Source organism: Rhodnius prolixus, unplaced genomic scaffold (genome assembly GCF_049639745.1).
Source record: "Rhodnius prolixus isolate KJV_2025 unplaced genomic scaffold, Rpr scaffold_7, whole genome shotgun sequence".
In the NCBI taxonomy this organism is placed as follows: Eukaryota; Metazoa; Arthropoda; class Insecta; order Hemiptera; family Reduviidae; genus Rhodnius; species Rhodnius prolixus.
This window is the reverse complement of record NW_027411582.1, coordinates 35,248,705-35,267,314: the sequence shown is the minus strand read 5'-3', so window position 1 is coordinate 35,267,314 and position 18,610 is coordinate 35,248,705. Positions and strand designations below refer to the sequence as shown.

Below are 18,610 nucleotides of genomic sequence, written 5' to 3'. Positions count from 1 at the left end.
TGGCAAATAGTGCTTACTTTGGCGAGAGCGTATTAAACTAAGAGCCAGCCAGTCACCCAAAAATGCCAGAAAGTATATTGCAGCAGATTCCAATGCCATTTTAAAGGGGCTGCTGATGCAAACACTTTCCGTCCTCTGTGATTCGCCATTTTATTTAACCTTTTACTTTATCTCTGTTTCCGCTAATCTCTTCTCGTCTCTCTTCCTTACACCCCCTACACCCCGCAAATGAGAGTATTAGGCTGATTTATTAACCCTAATAAATAATATTTTATTACTCGCTAGAGTTCTCTGCTTTTCCTCCATAGCGTATCATTCTTCTCTAGATTAGATTGGATAATATCAATGCTGATATTGTATCAAAATGGATGTGTATATGTATCTGATAATTTGCAGGTGGTTATTTTCTGGTATCAGCGAAAGGTGAAAGTTAAATTGATAATAGCAATGATCTTTTTTCTTTTTTTTTAAATTAATTTATTTATTAAAACGGCAGATGTTTGTAATACAGTAACAGTAATACAGCTATTCGGAACAACCTTAATAATTAATGAGGACAGAAACTACCCCTAAGAGCTATTGTAGCTTTAGCCAGATATATTTCCTGGAACAAGTGATAAGGCCATTCGTGCTAAAGACCTCTGAGAGGATCTTCAAGTATTGGTTACAGGCAAGAAAGTCGGACAGACCTTAATGATTGTAATTTGCAGATCAGGAGTTCTGGAATTTCTTGTAGCGGATTGAATGTCAGACCGGAAAGGGAAATGGAAGTAAAATGAGGTTAAGATTCCCAAAGTAGGATGAAAAACTAATGCCAGTTTCAGTCATTATAAACTTTATTATGCCGAGCTTTAGATCTAGGGACTTACATCATTAGAGGGTTGGTGTGTCTTCTGTCTTCGTCTGTTCATGGACTGAGAGTGATCTCAGGCGTTGGAACAGGATCACTATCAGTCCATGAACAGACAAGACGGAAGACACACCAACCCTCTAATGATGTAAAACAGTATATTGTAAATTAGCCCTGAAGATGACCTAGTCCCTCTAGGTCGAAAGCTCGGCATAATAAAGTTTATAATGACTGAAACTGGCATTAATTTTTCATCCTAATGAAACTATGATTCAGTCACCAAAAATAATGGAACAGTAATCCCCTAAAGTAGTTTAAGTAAACTGTAGTCTAATAGTCTTTTGAGCTCAGTGTTTTGTCTACTTTTCTTGTCGTTTAAGTCAAGCGAGTGGGTTCCATGTTAGAACAAGAATTGAGACTATAGTACCTGAAATGATTATCCTTTTTGGATAAGTACCCTATTCTAAGTATCTTGCCATCCCCACTCCTGGCAAAGTAGGGAACTTCCGGTTCGCTCCCTTCTCTCCTACACGATCTTCATCATTTCCTTCCCTTATTTAATTACAATTAATTCATTCCATTATTTTAATAGAAACATGTCTTTTCTTTTGTTCTAGGTAAGTGCCAAACCAATAAGAACAGCCAAATTTCCTTAATAAACATAAGGTTAGTCCAGTTATCTTTTTCTTTCAGTTATTTCCAGATTTCCACCTTATTTCAGTACCATATACTCATTTACAGACACTAATTTTTGTTTTTATTTTTAAGTTAAAACGTAATAAAAGATCAGTCCAATTTAAGTGTTAGTTATTCATTAATTAAATGCATTGAGAGACCATTTATATTTGTTATCGATGCCCTAAGCCCCTAGCATTGGCACGGTGCTGTTATCAAAGTATTCAAGATTAGCACGTTGTAAGTAGGGTACTTGCCCTTAGTACTTGCGTGACAATGCATTTCGGCTGAATTCATTGGCAGGGAATGAACGTGCCTCTATCCCCCAAGTATAATCGCTAATTTAGGTAACTTAAAAGTCTTCTCCTTAAATGGATTTCTGTCAAAACATTTAAGCTTAAGGTCTTATTAGGAGAATAGGAGCCCATTTGTCACCTGATATCTGCTGCAGATGCCCCCAAAAAAAAAAAGAAAAAAAGATTGTTAAATAAGATTGTGTAATGCAATTAAAGCTTAGACTGGGAAGAGATTTGTTTAAACTTTTTTACAAGATGGAGGTGGACATGTATATAATGTTACAGTTTGGAAAAACATGCCATGTTTAGTGTCATATTCTATGGTATCCAATTTCTTGAGCAGAATGCTCTTTTTCTTGTTAATTATCGTATAAAACCTTAAATGCATTTGCTGTTGAAACACAATTTTAGCCATGTACTTCCTTAGTTGGAATGTAAGCCTACTCTGTTCAGGCAGGCTTTACGCCCGACTACCAAATTAGATGTCACGGACGAAGGCGACTACCAAACATACTTTACTGCAAATTTCTTTTATTAACCATTAAATAAAGCCAAAGACCTAGACCAGGGGAATCGAACCCACTAAACCAACAATACATCTTAGCATTGCGGGTCTAGCCTATCTATCGTCTAACATACTTTACTATAAATTTTAACCATTAAATAAAATACAAGGTCTAGACTAGGGGAATCGAACCCACTAAACCAACAATACATCTTAGCTTTGCTGGTCTAGCCTATAACTCCACTCGGCTACCGTGGAAGTGATAATTATTAAAAACAGGTGAAATTACAAATCTGGGTTCACTGACGTGGATTGGCTTAAACACAATACACATCCATTTCCCATGTACCCTGTTTGTTTATTATGCGCCATTATTGTTGTAATATTAATTAATATTATTACAAGGTTACAATAATAATGTATAATAATAATTATTAATGTTAATTTAACGTTTCATCATTTAAATCGTGATGTATTAATGAGTAGAAATTACTCATAACAATTCTAGTGAGAAATTTCTCATTCAAATTTATTACGTAATTAAAAATTGTGTTGATAAAATAATAGACCAAACTAACATAATATTCCTCTGTAAATACCAGGCTACGTAGGTATTGCGATCAGGTCTAAGAGTCGAGAAAATAGTTCTTAGGCTTTTAGTGGTAAAATAAAATTCTATATTTCAAAATGGTTTTTAGGTCGGCAGATATCGTTGATTTTATCCATTATAGTGAGTATGTTTTTTTGATATCCCTGACTAGTTTCGGACCTTCATCCATTATCAGAGGTTGCAAATGTTTTTTGTTTGTTTTTTTTTTTTCTAGAAACTTTGTAAGTGTTATTGTTTGATTCTAGGCTAGGGTAACTCTAACGTTAGATTTTTAAACTTAGGATGGAAGATTTGCGAGGAATCGGTTAAATAAAACAACTCGTCTTTTTGCCAACGTTTCTACAAATATATTGTCCACTTCAGGGCGTGGCTATGCGGGTTGGTTGAGTTACAGAAACCCGCATAGCCACGCCCTGAAGAGAACAATATATTTGTAGAAACGTTGGCAAAAAGACGAGTTGTTTTATTTGACCGATTCCTCGCCAAATCTTCCATCCTAAGTTTAACAATTTGCTGTCACGAAAACTATATATTCATGTAAGATTTTTAATTATACTTGTTCCTCCTTAATTTCTGACTGTGCTGGGTGCTTTCAGTTTCTAAATCCCTAAAACCCTGTCAAGTATTTCACACAGTTCCTAGGGTACTTGCCTTGGTGCTGAGAGAACTGTCATATTTTTTCAGGACATGCAATGTTACTAACATGCTGATAATAAATTTAAAAATCTTAATAAAATCATGGGAATATCTCTCCTTTCCTCCGCTGATCCCCCCCCCAAATCCCTTTCTATTTAGCGATGAAATCCTGGAATAAATAAAATTACAGGATACAATAATTTATAAGCTGAATTTTCTCGGGTTTAGTTTAGTGTGCGTAGTGAATAATAAACTTTCTATTCAAATAAACCTTTTAAAAAAGTAAAGTTTAGGTAAAATTAGTTTTTCCAGAGAAGGAGGAATAAGTATTAGAGACCAAAAAGTATAGTATTAAAATGGGGAAGCATGTTTTGTACCAATAATAGTAAAAACCTGCAAAAGCAATTCAATGATTCTAACAAAATTCTCACGCAATCATTTAACAGATAATTTATGCTGATAAGCACGGTAAAAAAAAAAAATAAAAATAAAAGAAATAGAGTTTAAGAGAAAGGAAGTAAAGAAGCATTGGATAATAGTAAGAACGGAAATAGTAAATATTGAACAATATAGCTCTTAGATTACAAGGAAATCCTTTTAACTTTTGATTTTCAGCGTAGATAGCGGAAGTTACAATAAATCGTGCGCATTTATATTCATGATTTATTGGAGGGAATATTCATCTTTGCCGCAATAAAGGGGTATATTAAAAAATGGGAAAGGTAGAAGTGGATGGATACTAAAACCAAATATTGAAGGATGTCAGTTGTTTGTGTTGTTAGACCTGCAGGGACGCCAAGAAAACTGGGGGAAGTAGCTACTCCACTGTTCCACATCAGGTTTTATGTTTGGAGGGGGATTTTGAATCTATTGGGGATAAACACTGGAACTATTTATTTGATATACGAGGTCTGTAAATTAAGTAATGAGACTGATTTTTTTAAATTTTTTTATCCAAAAAGAATTACAATTCTATATTGTCACCTTCAAAATAACTTCCTTCTAGAGCCACACAGCGCTGGAGACGTTTCTTCCACTCCTCATAGCAGTGCTGGAACTCCGATACTGGAATAGCCTTCAGCTGGTCGGTTACAGCCGTTTGAATGTTTTCAACTGTCCCAAAATGAGTTCCCTTGAGGTGATTTTTCCACTTCAAGGGAAGAGAAAAAAAGTCACAAGGACTCAAGTCAGGCGAATAAGAAGGCTGTGAGGAGCCACAGGAATGTTTTTACTGGCCAATAAAACTCGTTTATTGAAATTGCTGTGTGACAAGGAGCATTATCGTGATGCAACCACCCATTTGTTCTTGATGTTTGGTCTCACACGAATGACCCTTTTTCGAAGTTTTACCAAGAACCTCTCGGGAAAAGTGTTAATTGACCGTATTTTCTCATGAAAATCAATTTTAGGGGATTCATGTGAGATGTGGTTAATTATTGGTCCTTCTAGATTAGATTAGATTAGAGCCATTAGGGTGGTTCTAATCCCTAAGCTTTTCTACCAAAAGAGGCTCTTTGTTGGGGGCCTGCAAGGCAAAACCTCTCCTTTTTACAAGGTTCAGTTTTTTTTTCCACCTGTCGCTTTCACTTGTAAACTCCCTGGTCTCCATGTGGCACAGAAGCTGGACCCACCCTCTGAGAGACATCTCCGGTGGAGATATTTTCTGAGCCTACTGTACCCTACAAGGATATCATAAAGCCAGTTATTAGCGGGAAGTATGCTGCTATTTACTTTCTCATAGTGGCCGTCCGATAGTGGAATGGATCTATAACGTCTCGCTTTTCGGCTTTTTGGCTAAGATCAAAGTGTAGTATCTGTTCTTATCAGCTTAATCTCTAATACGGTCTCCATAGGGGACCCAGAAGAGACCTGCAAAGCTAATACGCATTGTGGTACTGGGTTCGATTCCCGGTCTTGGCCTTGGATTTTATTTAATGGTTAAATGTGAAATAGTAAAATACGTTTGCTATTCGCCTCCGTCCACGACACCTAGTAAATGATAGTTGGACGTTAAGCCCCGCCTGAAAAATAAGCGAAGTCTCATGATGGTCTTCTAAAACCTCTAGCAGAAAAGCTCCAAGAGCCGTAGATGAAGAATTAGTCTTAAGAGGGCTGCCGCCAAACTGTGGAATTTACTCTTGAGCCGGAATGCCAATAACAATCGCTGGGATATGCCCAATATTGGCCACAAATTTAGGTTGCTCGCTTACTGGATCCAAGACGAAGAATCAGAATAACAAGGAGAAAGTCATGAGTTATTTCTTACCAGATCTTTCTATTTCTCAAATTTTTGATTCTGAGTTAAAAAAAAAAAAATCGCCTTAACTTCAAACTTTTTACAGCATCCAAGTATCACTACCTCAACATCCGCCTGTAAATTAGCGATCTAAATCTTTTTACCGGAAATCCTGCTCTACTGCAAAGAACCTAGTTAATTGATTGTTTTATTGGACATTTTATTGGAAACATTTTCCGAAGAATTTTCTGACTTTTATTTATTCCGAGTTGATTCTTTTTCCGCAGTTTGTTGTTGTATATCTAAGCTTTTCTGGATAACATCTTTCTTTCTTACTAAGAGAATTGAAAACGTCTTGTCTATGTTGAAAATTTTGGCATGATCAGAGTACTTCCTATTTTAGCGCATATGATATTGATAGCCTTATAGATCAGGCTAAATTTTCTCCTCACATGTACACACGCACTCACACGCTACAATATGTAGATGTCAGCCAAGCAATTAACCAAGAGATGAGGAAGCTGGCAAAATTAGACAGACAGACAAGCAGACAGACGGTTTCTGTCGCACCAGCTGTCCTTAACTGGTGGGACTACACCGCGGTCATGTAACATACTGGTTTGGGCAAACGGAAATGACAGAAAGTGAGATCAGCCGATCTTACACACGGTAATTTATTCAGACTGCGCACATACGTCACATCCATGTAGAATATATATATATACATATATACAGGAACCCCCATCTTGGCCCAGTTATCTCCTCCAGCCATTGCACAGGAAGTGGGTAAAATGCTCTTTCCTTATATTGCGGTAGCAGTGAATAGTTGCGTCATTGCTGTACTATGGTACAATGGTAGGCCTGCCATGTACTATATACTATATTTAACATTAATATATGTATATGTACATTCCCATTTCTGTGGAGGTGTCATGTACACGTCACACAGCATATAGATCCTTGCCATTTACTCTTTCTCCGTATATCTTCCGCCATATCTGATGACCTTATTTCCGCTAGAGTATGGTGAATAACAGTGTGTAATAAACTGTATAATGCTCAATATTTGTTTGTTTTGAAAATGTAAAATTCTACGCCCCAAAAAAATGATCCAGCTGTACTCTTAGCTCATCCCAACACGACTAGCCATTATCCTAATAATGATCTCGGGAAGGCTACTCGCCACCTTAGAGACCTACCTCATATCTTCCTGGAGCTATGGATAATTGGTGAATTAAACCTTTTCTAAACAGAAGATAAACGTGGAATAAAAAGATAAGATAAGATTCTAATAGGGCGGCCCTTAAGGCCTACGCCACTGCGACCCCTTTGGATCGATTGTGGCTTGCCCTCCAGACCCGTCCGTTTAATCAGACACTTAATTCTGGAGAGCGACTCCTGGGTAAAGCTCACAGTCCTTGGTTTTTCCTCCCCGAGAAGTAACCTCCTTAGCCCAGACCAGCCCCTCACACTGACACAACACGTGCAGTGCCGTTTCCTCCACTTCCTGACAGAACCTACAAAGGCTATCATATGTAGAATAGCTTTTACTCCATTTTGAAACGGAAAAACCGATAAAGCGTCTAGGAAACTTGACACATCTTCAGATTTTATGTTTTTCCATCAAAAGTCAACTACCTTCTGCAAATAACCCAATATCCCAATAACTCCCATTTGGACTCAAGGACTTGAAATATATAAGGCCCATCTCATATTCTGGGTTAAAGTCTGGCCGCTTCCTCTGGCCAATAGCCTCTTACCAATCAACATCACCTTAATCTTCTTTCTCGCCATATAGGTATAAATGTCCATACTGTATATCTTAGTTAAGTCTTTCGCTTCTTCTTCTCCTCGCAGAGTTACATCTCCTCACATCCTCCTCTTCACCTCTTCCCTTTGACCATTCTTCGCAAATGCTCCTATTATCTTAAGCTTTCTTTTCGCCATTCTTTCCTTATTGGTTTACTTTTACCTCATTTATTTCCTTGCATCTTATTCCTTACTTTTTGGAGAACCTAACCATCAAGAGCCTCCAATAGTTTGTCTTCGCTACATTCACTTTATTACAGAACTTCTGTTTCCTGGTCCTTGTCACGTTCCCTTGGGGATAACAGTCCCCGTCCTTTTTAATGTGGTTCTTTTTGTGTGTGATAATCGAATTTCAAATAATTAATTAATTAATTTAAAACAATTGGTATAATCGATGTTTCCATTAATGGATATCTTGACCGGAACTTTCGCTAGAAAGCACCAGTGGTATCTAAAGAGTAATATCTGGTTTCAACTTCCTTCATAACTTATTTCATTTTTTATTTAGATTTTTTTTTTTTAGTTACTTTCACTGTGTACTTATACTAGTCCACAGACACACATACCATTTGCCGACAGACTTACAGACACGTTTCCTTTTCTATCAGACTCCTAGATGTCCCCTTTTTGCAAGTTCATGCACACCCACCCAGGTACTAAGTACACAAGCATGTACTTGCTTAAGCTTTCTTATTCTGTTTACTGTTAAATAATGTATTTCCATCTGGTAAGACAAACATACTTTACTAAATACATACTATACACGCTCACCATGTAAATACAGTATTATACAGAAAATTGAGCAAAAGAATAAACGTTATAAATGAAAACAGAATTTACTTTGTATCTGACAGTTAAAATAACCCAGTTGTAACTTACCTTAGATGTTACATAGACAAACGACTCACGTGAAACCCACACACTAGATTTAAAAGACAAAGGCAATGACGAAACGTGCGAAACTGCTTTACAGACTTCTTGGACGACGCTCCAAGTTGTCCATAGAACTCGAAACGTTTAATGTACAATAATATCCTCAAACCTATGTGTACTTACAGGAATAGAGCTGTGGGGTTCAGCCAAACCTACAAAACTTACGGACAGTGCAGGACATTCCAATCTGAACTACTGCCGACAGATAGCTGACCCTCCTTTCTACGGTGACTAACCTCACTCTTCACACCGACCTCAACATTCCCTTCATAGACGAACTCGCCAAGACTACTCTCCACACTACTCTCTCGACTAGCTCTAATCCTCTTGTACAGCCTCTCGCCTCCTCTGACAATCCCTAACAATACTCCTCGCCGACTGAATCACCAGTGGCCCCGCGACTTCCTTGTAGTCTGAAGGCCTCAACGCCATTATTCTCCTATCTCTCCTCTCTCATATAGAGAGTGCTACCGCTGGGTAGTTTCTCTCCTCCTGCTCTCCTCCCGCAACAGTTCATCGCTCTCACCATATTTACTGATTGTATACAGTGTATACAGATTGTAGATTAGAAAAATTGTTGAGAATTTCAGTGGAGGGTACTTTAAAATTGGATAACTCACATTATTAACTCGGTCAATTCAATGTATACTTGGAAAATATGCGTTAGGTCCGCCGTTAATGCAAGATAATATCTCTAATTTTAACCATCGTAGCAGACATGTTTATTGTAATCATGGCCCCGGTTCAATCTACTCCTGATAATGCATAAAAGTCCGAACTATAAGAGTACCGTACAGTATACAGTATAGTATACAATCAATACTGTAGAAAAGTGCTAACCACTTCATTCCACTCAATTGAAGTTTTACTGATTAAAAAACAATTTTTCAATTAAACGTTGTTGATTGTCATGAAAAATCTTTTTCATTTCCAGGAAAATTCTCAAATATTGTAAATGAAAAAAACAATCATTCATTAAATTGTTTAACCTGTTTGAAGGGTTTTTTATTTACAGTCGGATGCCCTTTTTGGTACCTTATTAACATAAAATTGATCTAGGATTCTATGATAACACGTCTTTCAATTTTTCATGGACCCGATAACCTAACCTCCCTTTTTGGGGGGCATTACCACGTGGGGGGAGGTGGCAACTTCAAAACGGATCTAACTAATTGCAAAGAGATTTTTGGAATATTAAGTTCACATCCAGTTTATCCAACTTAGCTAAGAATTGCCAACAATATTATAATCACAATATATAAAGATGTCACTGAAGCTCCCTTTATGACGAAGTCACCCTAGAAGCGTGTTGATGATGTTGATGATAGATCTCGTTAACGTCAGGTCATTACTACCTCATTAGGTACAAAGTACATCCACTCACTACTTCTCCATCCACTAAGACCATGATGAAGCCCATGGTGTACAACCTCCTAACTACAAACTAACCTAACTTAACCCACATATATTGCTCTCCTTCAACTCGCCTCTATTATATATAATAGATGTCCCCCACTATATATAGGTCTCATCATCTTGTAACCATGGCAATTGATCATTTAAGCAGAAACTATATCAAGTAAACAGTGTATCTATCCATCTATTCATTGATATATTTAGCATAAATCTACCCAAGTGATGAACTCTAATTTACTGCTAAGAAAATAGAAAACAGTTACAGTTTTTAAAGGAATTTAATTGGTTAATAATGGTGAGACAATTTTAGGGTCTTTAAAACTATGTCTAATGAAAGGCAGATACTTTTCTTAGCCCGGGGAAAAACAGGGCTAAGGAGAAGGGATCATACGAGATACGAGATAAGGAGCTCAACTTAATTGAAGTCACTAATTAAACTGTTTAAAATTCTTTATATGTAAATGAGTAAGCTGTCAACTGTGTAAAGATCAGCAGCCTGAAGAACTTCTATCTGCAGCGGCTTGTTGAAACTGCGCCCCTTTTTTCCTTGGGGAAGATTTGTGGGGGGGGGGGGTCCTTCTTCCCTGTAAAATAAACAACTGTAACCCTGTAAATGCAATCAATCAATAATCATTTTTTTTATAAACGCATCCAAGATAGATTTCTTTTCTCTTTTTTTTATTGAGCAAACGTCCTGTTTAAACATGATCAACAAACAGGATTCTACAAATTCTTGCATTGCAAAATCAATTCACCTTTTTTCACTCCACCGCCTTGTCCAAGTAAAGAAGGGGGAAGGGGAGGAAAAAAAACCATTTTACTGACAGAATACGTCAACATGGGGGGAAGTGTTATCAAACGACTGGATCAACGTGCACACAACAAGCATCTTCCGGGAGATTCTCTTTTTCCTCACAGCTCGCTTCCGTTTGGGATCTTGGAAGGAGGGGGGATGTTCTTTGAGAGGGAGCTTTCCCTCCCTTACTATTGTGAATCCCCCCTCCGCATCAAACACATATCAACACATTCAACACAGTAATGTATCACCCACCACCGTTGTGACACAGTGTTTGTGTTCAACTCTCTTGAGTAATAAGTAAAAGATTCCCGACTCCCACCTCGTCCAGATCTCCTCTCTGCTACAGGATCCCTCTCTCATTCCCCCGAGTTACTCAAACAACAAGCATATTTCCCTGCTCCCCTTCCTTTATTCTTCCACATAAACAAAAAAAAAAGAAAAAGAAAAAGAATTCCAACTACCCAGGGAAAATCAAACATCCGTCTTACCCCCTTCTGCTTCCATCCTCCCAGCATCAGGACATCAAGCTCTGTGACAAACAATCTTCTCTCCAAGCACACTATTAAGAATACACGACTGAACGGTTTTTTTCTTTGCCTTCTTTACCATCTCTTTTGCATTCCTCTTAAATGCAGGGTTTTTTTCTTCTTTTTTTAGAAAAAACATTTTTTCCCTCATTTTGGAATTTTCTTTCAAAAATGCTAGACGAGTATAGCTTTTTTTTTAAAAAAAAAGAGTGGTTTAAAGCTTCACTCTAAGGTGCTATTTTAGTAGCATGCACTAGCCAATCAATTATAAACAAGAGTTAGCAACAAAGATAACTAAAATTCTGTTCGAACAAAATAGTTTTTCACGGACGTACAAATTACCACTTACTTTTCCCTAGATTTTTTCGCGTTTTCCTCTCGAAATAATCGAGCTAAACTCTCTTAAGTATGGCTGGCTAACTCAATGAGTTATTCTATCTGAGCATACTTTGTCACTTCACCTGTTCATAGAATCATTATTATTCAATTTTCGAACAAATAGTTGTGGCACGCTTTCGCTTGGGATCTTGGAAGGAGAGGGATGTTCTTAGAGAGGGAGCTTCTACTTTTTATTCCCTTACTGTTGTGAATCCCTCCAACAAACACATATCAACACATTGAACACAGTAATGTATCCCCATCGTTGACAGTGTTTGTGTTCTTCTCTTGAGTAATAACTATGAGATTCCCGTAGAATAAAATATAAACAAAATCTATCGAGTAGTTTTCGAGATATTTGAAGTTAAAATTTTCACTTTATTGAACACAAACAAACTTAAACACTAAATATCTCGTTTTCTGCTCGATAGATTTCTATTAAATTTTACACAATTATAGACAGTAGTAGTATATTAGTAATTTTACTGCATTAACTTTTCCTTCACATTTTTTAGAATTTATTAGATGTCACAGACCCTTATGCTGGCCAGTTCATTCATAATGTTATTTTGTTACAATTATGATAAAATGTATATTATATCTTCGTAATTAAATAGGTACTTTATTTTAACTCTATTCCAAATTATTCTTCTGATTTATCTTTAATATGCCCTTTATTCTGAGTAGTCACATATACATGCATGTTAAAGTAGAAAAAGACAAAGTTAGAGTCGGCTACTGTTTAAATTTGATTCAATTTTTTTGGATTTAAAACAATATTTCAGTCTTGAATTCGTCTTACCGAAATATTCATGAGCACAAATAACATACAGTTAATAACAAGTAGATTATTCAACAATATTTACTCATAGATATTACAGTCAATCTAAGTTAAATGGTGTGCTACTTGAGTAAATATTTTGTAGACGAAAATGGCCAGCATAAGGGTCTGTGACATCTAATAAATTCTAAAAAATGTGAAGGAAAAGTTAATGCAGTAAAATTACTTAAATTATATCAATGAAGTATTAATGAAATGTTGGGAACTGCTGATTTGTGTACCTTTTGGCGTTTAATCAACCCTTATACTTAACTTTTAAAACTGTAAGTTTTTGTTAAGGAGTAGACAATAGTAGTCTCCATATTAATTTGTGTACCTTTTGGCGTTTAATCAACCCTTATACTTAACATTTAAAACTGTAAGTTTTTGTTAAGGAGTATCTAAGGTAACTCTAATGCTAGCAATACGAATCCCGCGTTTAGCTAAGTTTCTATTGGTTAGAAAAAAAAAACGTTTATAGTAAAGCATGTGCTGCCCTACGACACCTAATTGGTAGTTGGAAATTAAACTCCGCCTTAAAAGAAAAACATAAGCAATTACTTCACTGTAATACTAAGAGACCTGTACTAAAACTTAACACTGAAACCTGGTACAGTTATTAAAGGGGACCAATTTCGTTTACGAACATCCTTAAAAGAGACGCGCAGTTCAGCCTATTATATTGGTGAAGTAAAAAATTAAGGGGAAGGAAGTGCCAGAAAATTTGAGAAGTAGCTGTAAGCAAATGAACGCAGACTGGATGCTGGAAACTGAAGATGTAATTGAAAAGTTTATCGTGAAAATTGATTTTTAAAGTACTTCCTTTCAGGGAGGGGAATTTCCTATGGGCTTCTTTTTAAAATCCTATTTCTGGGAACAATGTAGTTTTACCAAGTTTTTGCTAAGAAATTTTAATGAATTACTTAAGTTAGTTTGAAAATTGACAGAATATTATTACTGACAACTTTCTCTCGGAGAATTTTCTATGGCGAGAAGGGGGCAGTTCATTATGAAAGTGTGACGTGTTCTCTGTCTTGCTCAATTATCCGTAAAGAAAAAAAAATCTTCAGCCAATAAATTCTAACAAGTAATCTCTAAAAAGAAACGGAAATGGCAAGCTTGGGCTATATGAGCATAATATGTGAGAGCGTTTTCCGTGATCTTACTTGCTGTGCGGGTTTGGAGGGAAATTTTTTTGTGAAAAATGTAATGAAAAATTCACAAGAAAAAAAAATGGGAATGGGGTTAGAAAATCTGCTGAAGAAGAAGAAGTAAAAACTAGACGTAACTTAGATAAAAATGGGTTACGAGAGTAGAAGTAGTGATAGTGGTGGAAAAGTCTAGAGAGGAGGTGACTTAAGTAAGTAAAGGTGGAATAGGGGGGGGGGATGAAGGAAAGAGAGAGAGGAACTGTGTGTTCCTGGTGGGCTTTGGAGCGGAAGTGCTGGAAGTAGTAGGTCTCTGTGATTCTCTGGAGATATGATAGCTACACACATACATATATACCTGGCTGGGTTTAAACTAAGGCGTCAGGTGTATTTATGTTTTAGTTGAGGTTCTACACTTGTTTATACCCGCGCGCTTGGAATGTGTAAGGTTAGGTTTATGTGTAAGAAGAAGAGTTTGGAGGATGTAGTTCATTGCTCTACAGCACATGCGTGTGTGCTGGTGTTTTTGTTGCTCATATATATATATATATATATAAAACCCTGGTATTTACAGTTTCACCATAGTGGTTTTGGTTGGGTCGTTTGTTTGATGCAGTTTTCTTTACTATGTACTCCTTTACAGCGGCCAGCAACTTCTTGCATATAGATCTCATCACTAGATACTACAGTTCCTCTCGTCTGTTTTGAGAAACTGGCCAAATTTCCATGGTCCCTTCTCCATCCCTTAATAAACCTTCTTTTACTGAACTACGAGCAAAAAAAAAAGTATATGCCTATATATATTTTTTGCGCAGCTACTGCAGAAAAAATAAAGTTACTGTCTTGAAATTTTCACAGTTTATTTACTCTTAACTTTGAAATGATTTCAATTCTGAGGTGGTAAGATGGACTTAGTAACGAAAACCAAATTAAGTATTGTCTGGTCAACGAGTCTAAATCTCATTACATAACCTTTACCCTCAATCCACAAGGTATTCCCACCAATCTATCGGAACCATATTCCTCCTCCTCCGGCAGATAAGGTGCGTTATCTTGGACTTTTACTCGACAAACGCCTTACTTGGAACCCCCATACTCGGCTCAAGCGACAGGAACTTAAATTACGTTACCGAATGACCAAAAGACTTCTGGACAAATGCTCCAAATTGTCTCTTACCAACAAAAAGAAACTCTACACAGCTCTACTAGCCCCCAATCTGGATATACAGGGTATTTCATTTTAAGACGGCTCAAATGCATTTCATGCTTAAACGGTTAATGTGACTAAAAAAATGGTAGAGGAAAAATTTGTTGCCCGTTACCTCTAGTTTCAGAATATGTGACTTGATTTTAGGTTCCTGCCCGGATACGCGGCTGATATCAAGTTTCTTTCTCTTTGATAACAAGTTAAAAAATTGAAAATAGATTAATAAATATCCAGATTTTGAAATGGCCTTGCGCCTTTAATTTTGAAGATATCGAATTGCGGTTTCCGGTTCCTTTCATAAATTTTTATACTCATTAACTGCCATCCCTCACTTTTGGTCGCGCGTCAGCCGCGTATGCGGGCAGGAATCTAAAATCAAGTCCCATATTCTGAAACTAGAGGTGACGGGAAACAAATTTTTCCTCTACCATTTTTTTTGCTCAGACTAACCGTTTAAGCATGAAATGTATTTGTACCGTCTTAAAATGAACATCCTGTATAGACTTGAACTGTACGGTACTCCGCAAAGCGTTCCAATCTCAACCGCATCCAATTCCTTCAATCAAAAATCCTTAACGCATAATCCTTAACGCTCCTTTCTACGTAAGCAATCACCACTATCCACACTGATCTAAAAATCCCTTCTTTTGTCCTTGATCTAGCCAAATCCCGTTCACACCAAATTTCATTCGAAACTTTCCCAACACTTCAACCCGCTCATAAACAATCTATCCTAAACTACTCTTCCCTCAAATCCTCGCCGAAGACTGAAGCGTCGATGGCCTCGCGATCACCTGATCGCATGATAGAAAAGGGCATCCTTCGAATTCACTTCAACGGCATCTTGTGTTAGTCGACTCTTGATGGTTATCGTTGGATGGCCCTCATTCAAATCTTTCCAGCCATTTTTATCTATGTATTGTAATCCGATTTAATTGTTGCCAATAGGCAGTTGTAAATTAAATAAAGTTAAAAAAAAGAAAAAGTATTGTCTCTTTTTGTTGGACTGAGGTTAGTAGAAATTATAGACTCTGTTCTATTTGTGGTTGAAGTTTTTTATTATTCCGAAGCTTTCGATTAGAAAAGCCTTACCTTCTTCAAGGGGCATTCACAAAAAGAAAATTGAATAAATGAAACGAGGGAGCTATTGTATCCACACGTCGTCATACCCCTGCCTAGCTGGGAGATTAAGAAAAGTGATTGTCGGCGAATCACTATGGTTACTCAATTGAATGAAGCAGGGGAAAGAAGTAAGAGAGAATCTCTGGAGTTGACGTGAAAACAGACTTCTTCTTCCCCTCCACTTCTAGTTCCCAACAAAAAAATAATTTCACTACAAAATGTCTCCCCCCCCTCTTATGATGTCACCAATTTCAAAAGAGAGTGTTTACATATGTTCTGTCCAGACGTGCTCAAGGAGGAAGGGTTTAGGAGACGTAGGGTGGGGTTTATACTTCCTCCATGCCTTTTGTAGAGTGTGGAGTTTCAGAAGATAAATCCTGAATTCTGTTTTATCCCCTGAACCTGCATCCCTCTCTGGGCAGTTTAGGTACACTATAGGGTGAAAAATTAATGCCAATTTCAGTCATGACAAACTTTATTATACCGAGCTTTCGACCTAGAGAAACTAAGTCTTCTTCAGGGCTGGTGGAACATATTTACAGTGTGTTAACAATCATATACACACTGTAAATATGTTCCACAGCCTCTGAAGATGACCTAGTCACCCTAGGTCGAAAGCTCGGTATAATAAAGTTTATCATGACTGAAACTGGCAACAAATTTTTCATCCTATTGAAACTATGATTCAGTCACCAAAAATAATGGGAACAGTACACAATGCGAGAAACCAAAAATTCTGCACCAGCCTGCCTACACCTTGCAGTAATACTTATTTATTTATTTATTTATTGTATTAGACATTAAGTCGTTACAATGGAATTATGTTTACAAACAAAAACATAAAATAAAAGTACACTTTTAACTTAAACATATAAAGAATAACTAAAAATCGTTCTTTAAGAAATAAAATACTTAATATAAAAAATAAAACAAAAAAATAAAATAGAAGTAATACATTTTGCAATAACCCATGGCACCCATATGGTGGCCGTTTGCCCTGTGTTTTCAGAAGCAAGAGGATATTTTTATAGGGAAGCTTTTGATGGCCAGCTTAGCATGGAGAGAGTAGTTACGAATCAGAACAAAGAAAGCCTTTTCCTGTTGTACAAATACATGAATTTTTCCCTAAAATTAAGAGAATTTCTATTATTATTTTCTATTTCTTAACCTTATATTTTTGTTTATTTTATTTATATTTTAGTAGTGTATTCATTATTAGTAGTTGTGCGTTTTTTTTGTTATTAAAAATATAATTTAAAAGATAAATAAATAAATAAATTTGGTTATTGCAGTAATACTTATTGGATTTACATTTCAAGTTTTTTTTACATAAAATAAGAATCCTGGGCAAAGAAGTGGCGGATTAAAATGAACCCACAGAAATGCCACCAGCATGCCACGTTTACTCTCCGGCGGGGCTCCTGTCCACCTGTCCTCTTCAACAGCAATCCTCTTCCTTGTAAAGATCTGGGCTCTACATAGACAAACGACTCACGTGGAACCCACACACTAGACTTAAAAGCAAGCAATGACGTATCGTGCGAAACTGCTTGGCAGACTTCTTGGACGACGCTCCAAGTTGTCCATAGAACTCGAATATCCTCAAACCTATGTGGACTTACAGGACTAGAGCTGTGGGGTTCAGCCAAACCTATAAACCTACGGACTGTACAGGACATTCTAATCTGAACTACTGCCGACAGATAGCTGACGCTCCTTTCTACGGTGACTAACCTCACTCTTCACACCGACCTCAACATTCCCTTCATAGACGAACTCGCCAAGACTACTCTCCACACTACTCTCTCGACTAGCTGTAATCCTCTTGTACTGTCTCTCGCTTCCTCTGACATCCCTAATACTCCTCGCCGACTGAATTGCCAGTGGCCCCGCGACTTCCTTGTAGGTTGAAAACCTAAACTATTACTCTCCTCTCTCCTCCTCCTATACCCCTCACATTCTCCTCTCTCCTATAGAGAGTGCTACCGCTGGGTAGTTTCTCTCCTCTTGCTCTTCTCCCGCACCAGTTCATCATACTCTCCATATTTACAATCTGTATACAATGTATACAGATTGTAAATAACAAAATAAATTTAAAAAAAAACATTGCAAGTATGAATGAGTGTGCGTGAAAAGTTCATGAATGCGTGGGTTTATTTATAACATGAATGGGTTACTTGGTTGGATGGATGGGTATTAATGGGTAGCCCTGGGGGTCCAGTTCTAAAATCTGTTTTCCTATATTTTGCGCCACTATATAAAATTATTAGGGGTAGAAATGGTGGGTTATGCAAAGCTTCTATTCAAAAGTCCCATTAAGATTTCAATAAATTATTACTTCGGTTCTCTCAATCACCCTCTCTTTTCATATATATATATATACACACACACACACACGTTTTGTGCGCATGCGTTGAAGTGCTAAGTAGTGTTTGCAGAATAATTAGATGACAAGTGAGCAGTTTGTGATTGGAGATTCGCCTTCATGAGGGGAGGGGGATTGGCACCAGTATTTCTGTTAACAACACTGCGAGAACCTTGGCAGGAAATTCGGTTCTCCGTACTTGTGCGTCATGAACACGGTGGGCGGGGGGCGGAGAATGGCAGAGTGGTAACTAATTAATATTGGCCTCACGCATGGTA

At 37.1% G+C, this 18,610-nt stretch overlaps 1 protein-coding gene and 1 pseudogene across 6 annotated transcripts in view; both read left to right on the top strand.

The window, feature by feature from the left end:
* LOC141447530 (lachesin-like) overlaps nt 1-18,610 on the top strand; it is an 860,405-nt gene that overhangs the window by 201,269 nt on the left and 640,526 nt on the right. The window lies entirely within an intron of this gene.
* Nucleotides 5,347-5,446, top strand: LOC141447648 (U2 spliceosomal RNA; annotated as a pseudogene).